The sequence below is a fragment of the Pseudopipra pipra genome, chromosome 3 (genome assembly GCF_036250125.1).
Source record: "Pseudopipra pipra isolate bDixPip1 chromosome 3, bDixPip1.hap1, whole genome shotgun sequence".
Taxonomy (NCBI): domain Eukaryota; kingdom Metazoa; phylum Chordata; class Aves; order Passeriformes; family Pipridae; genus Pseudopipra; species Pseudopipra pipra.
In genome coordinates, this window is record NC_087551.1 from 65,625,221 (window position 1) to 65,634,740 (window position 9,520).

Consider the following 9,520-nt stretch of genomic DNA (forward strand, 5'->3'; position numbering starts at 1 on the left):
CAAAAATAATTCTAGTTCCAGAAAGTACCAGGTACCAAAATATTTGTTTTTGCAGTCTCTGCTTTGAAACATCTTGTCAAGAACTCACAACTACTCAGTGAAACCAGGACTTAAGTCTTACTGACCTGTCCATTAGGCTCACAAGAGGATGAGTTAATGCACAGCACATATGAAAATGTTTTTCTTTACCTACCTGTTGATAATACGACATAGGAAATTCCACTATAGAGTTTCCTCTCTTTCCACTAAAGCTCAAAAACATCACCACTTTTCTGAGCTAAATGAAATTCTGCACCTCAGGATACCAGTTTGTAAAGTATGCTGAAATAAAAGGAAGGATTTATTCCAATGATGTAAGGCTTAAATTTTTAGAAAGAAATAACCAAAGTAAACTAAAATCTTATCAAACAAATTTTAATCAAGTTGTCATTCTGCAGAGGTTTGAAATCCAATGTTATCTAAAATTTTAAAACAACTTTATTGCCCTAGTGCTTACAATTAATGTCTCCATTCTTATTGCTGCACAGGGCATTCAGCAGGATTTAACTTGGTCATAGTAGAGAAGGAAATAAGGCTGTTCAGAATTAAATGTGTGGTAGGAACAAAACCAGCAAAGCAACAGTTGGTTAGGGTGCTGGAAGGCTTAGCAGGAGAATCTGTTTATTTAAAGTCATAGGGGAGGTGACAATACTGAGGGGAACAAAACAAAAAGTGCCAGTATGCCATTCACAAGGGCAATAGAAATGCAATAGAGATATCAGATAGTAGTGACTGGCAACCAAGGTGGAAGTCAGGCAGGTTCATGGCTAGGCTTCGCGAACGAAGATTTGGGAAGGGCTCTACCCACATTCGCTACAAGCGCGCTGGTGGCTAAAAAGGCCAATACAAGATAGACACGTCCGGTTGCAAAAGGCACAGCAGAAAGACTCCTTAGGTAGTATCAGCAGGACACGATTCTTTCTGCGTTGTCTTTTCTCCTCAAGGGTGATCCTGTGTGCTTTCTCAAAGGCATCAGCAGCGTTATAGATGGTGTGTCTCCAGACCTCCCGATTGGAGGCCAGAGTAGACCAGTTATGGTGATCAATATGGCCAAGGCTGAGATGTTGTTTCAGGGAGTCCTTGTATCTTCTCTTCAGGGCTCCTCTCTCATGGCAGCCAGTGGCAAGTTCATCAGTAAAGCAAGATCTTAGGGAGGTGGTAGTCCTTCATCCTTGAGATGTGTCCTCTCCAATGCAGCTGAGAGAAGTCAGGCAGGTAGGCTGGTAAATAATAAGACAGGATAAAAATTGACATGTCATGAGGAAAATTTATGAAGAAATTATTCCACTTGGATAGAAACATGTATGATATTATGAATTGGCAAGATAAGATTTTAATTAAATTATAGGTGGTTGACTCAAGTTGCTTCTTATTACACTATATAACACTGTATAAAAAACGAAAATTTTTTTCATGATGTATATCTGTGCAAACAAATATGCTGCTACAACAGCATGGAAAATTTACACCATGTTTCCCTTTGTTCTTTAAGAGACTGTAAATTTCCTTTAATAGATTGTAAATTTCTGTTGTATAGATTGTATGTATGAAAAAGCATTTAGGTAGAAGCATAAGAAATTAATTTCAGATGGATAGAGAAGGAATTAAGCTACTGTTACTTGACTTTTCTCATCTCAACAATACCAACCATTTACTATCCCCATGCTCCATGGAGGGTGAGTAACATAGAAAAGGCGAAACAGGCTGCATGTAACTACAGAGAAAATACCAGAGACTGAATTTAAAGATAGGACTGTTTTGGCTCCTTGCCCAGTTTTTAAAACCTGGATTGTCTTGCCATCAGCAGATACATTTCCCTACTGCGCAAAGTGAAAGCTCGTGGGTTTTGCTGCATTAGCAACTTAATCTCCTCAACCTCTCACTTGTGGCCTGAACTCTGTTAATTAATATTCAAGGGGACCAAAGTAGCTGCTGCTTGGGGTCGCTGGGCAGCCCCGCACCAAATTCTGGTGCTCTGAAGAGGAACCTTCAGTCAGATAATCTGCTCATTAGGGAGTCTGAAGGCTCTGTGTGTGCTGTCAGATCACGGGTCATGGCTTTTCACATCATTTCTCTGAACTGGTGCAAGAAAACTTAGGAAGCAAACTGCTGATGGGTTCTGCTGTTCTCAGGAGGGAGGAAGGAGATGCTATGTTTTGTGTTAGAGCTGCATGCTTACACCCCGCAGGGAGAACTTCTGTCCCTGCCAATTACTTCACTCTTAATGGTGTTTCAACTGGTTAGGACCTGACATTTTTCACCCCCCCTACACAGGAAAAACAAGATCTTCCTAAAACCAGCTCTCTGTGTGTTTACACAGCAGGGAGGCTGTGTGTGCCAAAATAAATATGATTATTACCCTTGCCATTGTGAAAGAAATTACTCAAAAGAGAGATCAATAGAAATTTGTTACAAATGCATGATAGGGTGATTTTTAAATCAGGATAAGGATTTATAGAGAGCTAAAGCAGTGAAAAAAAACAAATATATAATGAGAAATATTAAATTACCTTTATTATGTGGAAGGAAGGTTTGACATTAAGGATTTTCTTTAAATATTTGTGAGCTGTGTAGTGGCTAACATTAAAATACCAAAATGACAGCTAAAGTTTTATAATAGCACATCAGCAAGCAGAGGCAGTGCAAAAGTATGATTCCTAGGATGTTTGAGGATATTTAGAGGCTGACTGAGGTAGTAACACAGCTTTAATCAATGTACTCAGCAACACATTTTGCTATCCAAAAATTGTAAGTAGTAACAAAATTTATACCCAGACTAGTATAAAACAGGGCTTGCCCTCCTGTCTGGTTAGGAGATGGCTGTGGTTTAGCTTCCAATCACTTACCTCTTTCAAATTATATTGGTAATATTGTACCTACTTTGCTTATCAAATGATAGCTCTCTGCTTGGTGACCTTATGTGTCGAGGATTAAGACAAAGTGAATATATTGTCCTGCAGAAATTGCAAAAATCAACTTCCCTTCTCCTTTCTCACGTTCTACATATAAGGAATAATCAGTCTCATAACATATAACAACTTAGAATAGTATTTTACAGAAACTTGATTAAAATGACACGAGTTGGAAGGAGAGGGAAGAGGAGAGCAAAATGACTTTGCAATTGCAAGAGGAAAACTCATTAACCTTAGCGGGTTTTTTAGGAAGTTGTTTTTTAATGCACCCAGACACTTCTTTTGATGTCCAGTGCATCCAGCACTCTGTTTCCCTGGTCATTACAACTGACAACTACCTGGAGAGAGCAAGAGCTCCCATCACACAATCTGAGTTTTGTGTCTGAAAACAACAAGTGAGAGGAGGCAAGAAGGAAAGAAGATAAGAAGAGAGAGGAATGTGGAGAGGAATGTGGAGAGGAAACTTTCTAGACAAACATCTCATCTAATATGAAGTTAAGACATGCCTGGGCCTCGAATCCAGAAGAGGAACTGAGAAATTATCCAGTATTGAGTAATCCAGATTATTAAGGGATTTTTGATTGAACATCAAATCCTCATCTGAAACTCTTCAGTGACATTCACCATATTAAGACTTCAACACTTAAAAAAATTTTTATGCATTTAAATTTTCTTCCATAATTTTTCATTAGTCAAGGATTGCATCAAATAAAACATTTTCAGTTACTGATGACAGTACACAGTGACAAAAGTGATGCCTAGGGAGGGATGGGGCAGGAAGCAGAGCATGGCATCTGCAAAGAGATTAAGACAGATCCATAAGCTCCCCACCTGCCAGTTTAACCACTGCTTTGGGAAACACCACCTCTTTCCACCCTCCAAGACATCGTTGCATTCTTGGCTCAGGAAAGGGTTACAAATTCAGGTGACATGCCCAAGCCCTTGGGAAGGGTGGGGGATTGCTGTCTGAAGGGAAAGGGAAAGCAAGAGAAAAAGGTAAAGTCCATGAAGGTGACACTGCAAGTTGCTATCAGCAGGAGCAGCACCAGGCTGCCTTCAGGAAAAGCAGCAGCTGTGCCTGAGTCTGTCCTCATCCTTCCCTATTTCTCCCACTAAGAATGGGGAATGGAAAAATATACACATTTCTTAAAAGGTAATTATCATGTGACAAGAAAAAAGCTACTCTACAGAGCTTCCATTATTTTTATTTTTTCACATTTTCTCTCTGTTTTTCTTGGCCAACAGCTCAGTTTTGTGTGCATTTCCTCCACCAAACCACTTCATTCATTTTGGACTATATTGGAAAGCTCTCACTCTTTAGAGAAGTTAGATAGAAACAAGGACCAGTCCTATGCACTTGATGAAAGACAAGATTTTCCACTCTAACCATTGCCTTGTTCGTTTTTAAACCACTCATTTCTTTCTCTATCGTTTTCCCTTTCCAATAAGTACTACTGTGTCTGGTCACCACGAAGAAACAGCATTGGGTGACACTGCAGACTGCTGCAGAGGCACCATGGGAACTTGGATAAATCATCACACTGATGCTTTTTCTTGTTCTTTGTGCACAGAAGAAACAGCTTTCCACAAGGTATTTCTGGTTTCAATTAAAAAAAAAAATTAAAAAACAAACATCAACAACAAAACCCAGTAGTGCAGTCTAGCTAAATTATTTGCCTATCTTATTTAAGTTAAACTGGTTTAACAATTTCAGCCAAAACGTACAAATTGTGAGGCTCTAAACTTTAAATTTTGCTTTGAGGGAAATGAAACACACCTCAAATATTCAGAAATAATGTATAATTATCTTTTTAATTCGCAAACCATAGTGATAATAATTAGAAAAAATTCCTGAAGATGTAATGAAGCTGATATACACAAAGATATAATCCCTGGTTCAAGAAAATCCTGAACTGCAGAGCTCTAGAAAATGGGGAGAATACTAAGGAAAATAATTTTTCTCTGTTGTCATAAACTTCTTCTTCAGGCCAGCTTTGGAGTCAGGATACCAGGCTGGGTGGATCTCTGCTCTGATCAAGTACAGCTGCTCTTATCTTCCTAAAACACATCAAATGTGATAAGGTCTGACAGTACCAAAATTCACATGGGCTGTACCTCATGATTAACTAAATGTTGAGTCTTACTGGCCAATTCTGGTTTTGACTGTTATATCATTGGTGCTACAGCTAGCTTTTCCACATATGTTTTGGTTGCTGGTACAATAAAGCTTTATGAAAAGCAGCATAAAGTGGGAGGGAATGCCAATCACAGCGGCAGGGAGACCAATCACGTGGTGATTTACACTCTCTGGGAGACCTGGCACAAAACATGAGGCTCCAAGCCTCTATTTACTAAACTTAGGCTCTGCCTCACATTACAGAGGGTCACCACTCCACTGGGAAGCCTTGTGTACACATAGCCTTGCTATTTCAAACAAGCTGAAAGTTTGGTTTGCCCATAGTTCTGCCGCCTTCTGTAAATAAATATCTTATGACCTGGCAATCTTGAGCTTCCAACTTAGTTGTCATAAAGCAGACATTTATATCTGCCATGAATGCTATTACTCCCCATACAGAACTGTCATGCATGTGTCCTGCATGTATGTATGACTACACACTTCTTGTGGCTGACAGAATCTTAATAATGCGACAGAAAGATGGAAAACAATGAGCTTTTTCATCTTTCTAAAGCAGCAGCTTTTTAATGCACACATCCAGGCTTCACATAAAATTGAAACTTAGTAGAAATCCCCACCCTTCCTCCTGCTTCCTCTTTCTTTTCAGCAACACTTAGAAGAGTTTTAACTTTTTTTATCCGTCTGAGTTACTGAAAAAAAACCCAAAATATTTCTATCAGAGTAATTAAGTTGCATACTTCATTTTCAGAATTAAATCTTCAGTTTTGGTAATAAAGAAGCTGCTGAACTTACATCTGCTTCTGGAAGGCTAGCCAAATTCTGAGGAAATTGCAGTAGAGATTAAAAAGTTCAGATGTTCCAAAAAAGTGCAAATAATAAAAGTACAGGGAAAGATGCTTTTAAACTTTCATAGAAAATGTGAAAAAAATATTTGTTTTGCAAAAATGTTAAAAAAAAAAGAAAAAGCCTTTTTAATAAGAAATGTATCTTTCGTCTTTATAGGACTATCACTGAAGCCCTTAGGCCAGTGTAAACACAAAGGATGCATGATTTCCTGCATCTTACAAGAAAGGTGAGGAAAAAAGCCTGTCAAAACTTAGAATTCTTTCTGTGCTGCTAAGCACCAGCTTTGGCATTATATTCAGGTTTAATGGGAAACTAGAAATTACTGGATTCTCTTTTTTATCTCATGCCACCATTTCTATCAGCCATACTGTTACACTAGGACATCTACTTTTCCATCTGAAGATGCCCAGCTTACTGGATTACAGTCTGCTTTGGTACAGCACACTAAAAGGTTCATACCACATTATGCCATGGCTCCAACAGGGGAGCTACAGTAAGACGAGTGTAAGATACCTTTACAAATATATGCTATAAGTGTGTTAAATAACAAGTTAATGGCAAATTTCATTTTAAGAGTTATTATTTCTCATTATACTGTTACACATGCTCTCTAGTTTCAGTGTACAGTCTAGTCCTATGCCCAGCCCTGTCTTGACCTCAAAGGCTTTCTTAACAATGTGAGCAAGAATTCATACCCAACACTTACTTTTCTGTCCATATGCCTCACGGGCTTATCCTGGATGCATCACGAAGCCTCTGTAGACAAATAGTTTTGCCTTGTATGTGCACACAGACATTAGATGTTCCTGAAAAAGAATAACCATATGCATGTATGTGTAGCTACTACCACAAGCATTTGCATGTACATAGAAAAGTTGCACATGCAACTGCATGTCAACTTATTTGACATCAGTAGCCTAATACACTTCAACCTCTAACAAGTTGATGCTCTGATATTGTTATCCTTACTCCTGTCCTGACATTTTTGACAGCACCAACAAAAGTCACTTTGACACTGCACTCATACTCACTCCCCCTACCCTACATCCCAATGCCCCTGCCCTCCATTTACAATGGATATTATGTTCTCAGGTTTAGTCCACGTGCATTCAAACTAGACTCAGGGTATAGAGATGCATGTGGTTCACAGTAACTTTCAATGGCAGAGTGAAGAAATACAATGAAATCCAGGCAAACAGTTTAGGCTGATTTAATCTCAGCTACTTGTTTCTGAAGCTAGGCAGACCCTGGCCTCCCTCAAGTGCCTGTAGAGCCAACAGGCATTAAGGCAATTCACTTTTTAATTAGACAATTAATTCCTCTTGGTTTTACTGTTTTTAAGTCACCCGATAGACACTGATCCTTTCTGAATACAGTTCCTATTCTTCTCCACATCTGGGCAGCACAGTGGGGTCATGTCTGCATTCAGCATCTAGCTGCCAAGACAGACTAACCTCTCACACATCTTCAACCTATCCCTGGTTGGAGCCCCAGCCTGAGCACCCACATCTACTACAATTCCTGAAGTAATGAATACAGTTTGCTGCCTTCTCTAAGATGTTTTAATGTATCCAGTACTATTCATCCTCTGAAATGGTGCTACTGAGAGTAGGCCCTGATGCCCTTCAGAAGGTGCAGCCAGCAGAAGGGCAGGCTTGAAGTCTGGGCTCTTCAAATGAGGGATCAAACCATATCAGAAATCTAATGATCTTAGCAAAGAGATCTGACAGGCCATTTAGGAATGTCAATAAAATGTCCAGGGAAACAAACATTATTTTTGTTGATTTCATTAATCTTGGCCCAATTTTTTTTCTGAGCCAGCACAATTCAGAATGGCAAGTACTTTATCCATATGACAGTATAATAAGAAAATTGCCACTCAGGCTTAGAAAATGAGCCTTTTCCATTTTTTGACATTCATTTATTCAGGGGAAATCATGCAATATTTGAAATTATGTAGGCCTTATCTTGAAAAAAAATCTTATTGAATCATAGAAGCTGTCAATACAGTTTTAACCTTTGAAGAAACACTTTCTTTTCAAAAGGAGTCACATTGTCTTTTGCAAGGATAATTCTTGTAGTGACCCATAAAAGTATTCTGAAGAGTTCTTTCTTATTACAATATCTAATGTCCTCTAAAATTATTTCACTCTTTCCTATAGTAACTCAAATAATTGGCTCAAAGAATAGCATTTCACAAATGTGCTATGACAGCAAACAATCAGTGATACAATGTGCAAGTTATCACCTATTTTTACCAGATCAAAACCTGACAAACTATTCCTATCTGATAGCATAATAGCAGATAACTCCTTTGAACAATTCTAGCATATAGATACTTTGTTTTGCCTCCTTGTATTATATAATACATGTAACCTTTTATTTTAATTAAGTTACTTAAAGAAAAAAGCAGTGCCTAGACATAAAAGGTAATTCAAAATCAGAAAATGCATATGATGTTTACACCAGCAATATATACTTACGACTACCTCAACTAAAGATGAGAATGGGCTATCTTGTCTATTTTTCTGCTATTACAGTTTTGCTTCTCATTAACTACTTGTCCTGTTTAATTCAAGCTATGCAAGGTACTTCACTTGGAGCAATCTGTAACCTTCAGAAATTACTGTTGGGAATTACTTGCAGATATTTATTGTTGGTTTACTTTTGCTCAGATTTAGCCTATTATTTCTATTTAAGCTTCTCCCTCTATTATGTTGTTGTTGTCAACTATTGAGTGTAGCTACAGCTACGTAGACAGTCATCTGTCATAGAGATTTGAGCAAGTAAAAAGTAATTCAAACCAGTGAGAACTTCTTATATGGTTTAACAGCCAGTATAAGTTGCCTCAGAATACTAGAGTGGATAACTACAGGTCTTCCTCTGGAGATATATCTAGCAACCAACATCAGAAATACATTGTAAGTGCTCGTAGGCACCAGATTAAACAGGAAGAAGCCCTCCTTCAGAGTTATGACTGAGGTGTCAATACAAGTCTACATTACAATCTAATTGTCTTCTGTGACCTCCATATGTATTAAACACTGCTACCGTTTACCTTCTTTGCCGGCTCAGAAGGAGATTGTGATGCAGCAATCTGACGATTTTGAGCACCATAAGTTGTGTGAGACGTACTTCTCAGAGCCAGCACATACCAATTCAGCTATTCACTTGATTCACTCACACCTAGAAGATAAACAGGTGTCTGAAAGCCACACCATGCAGGTAAGCAGAAAGGACATTTCTATGTAATTTTGAAAACAGGCTTGTGACATTGAGGGCTCTGTTCAGAAAAGGTGGAACTTGGGGCTTCTTGCGTAACAGACAAAATACAGTACAACAGTTCATGAACTAGTTTGAGGAAAAATTCATCTTAAATTTAGACCTTGAACTACTGATTGTTACTGAGCTAAGCATGAGCCACAAATTATTGGTGAGTCTATTAGGACCAAACTGAGTGCTTTAAACATTTTTAAAGTATATCTGAACAACTTAGGTCATGTTTCAGCTCCACACCTTATACAAATATGTTCAAAGCACTCAGCCAGCAAGTCCTAGGAAATTAGAGAGTGTTTAAGCAAACAGT

General features: G+C 38.4%; 1 long non-coding RNA gene across 1 annotated transcript; it reads right to left on the bottom strand.

Moving 5' to 3' along the window:
* Nucleotides 1-626: 626 nt before the first annotated feature.
* Nucleotides 627-9,164, bottom strand: LOC135410594 (uncharacterized). Its single transcript, XR_010428764.1, has 2 exons — nucleotides 8,993-9,164; nucleotides 627-1,259 (listed from the first exon to the last, which is right to left on the bottom strand). It is a non-coding gene; the product is annotated as an uncharacterized LOC135410594 (long non-coding RNA).
* Between the last annotated feature and the right edge of the window lie 356 nt (nucleotides 9,165-9,520).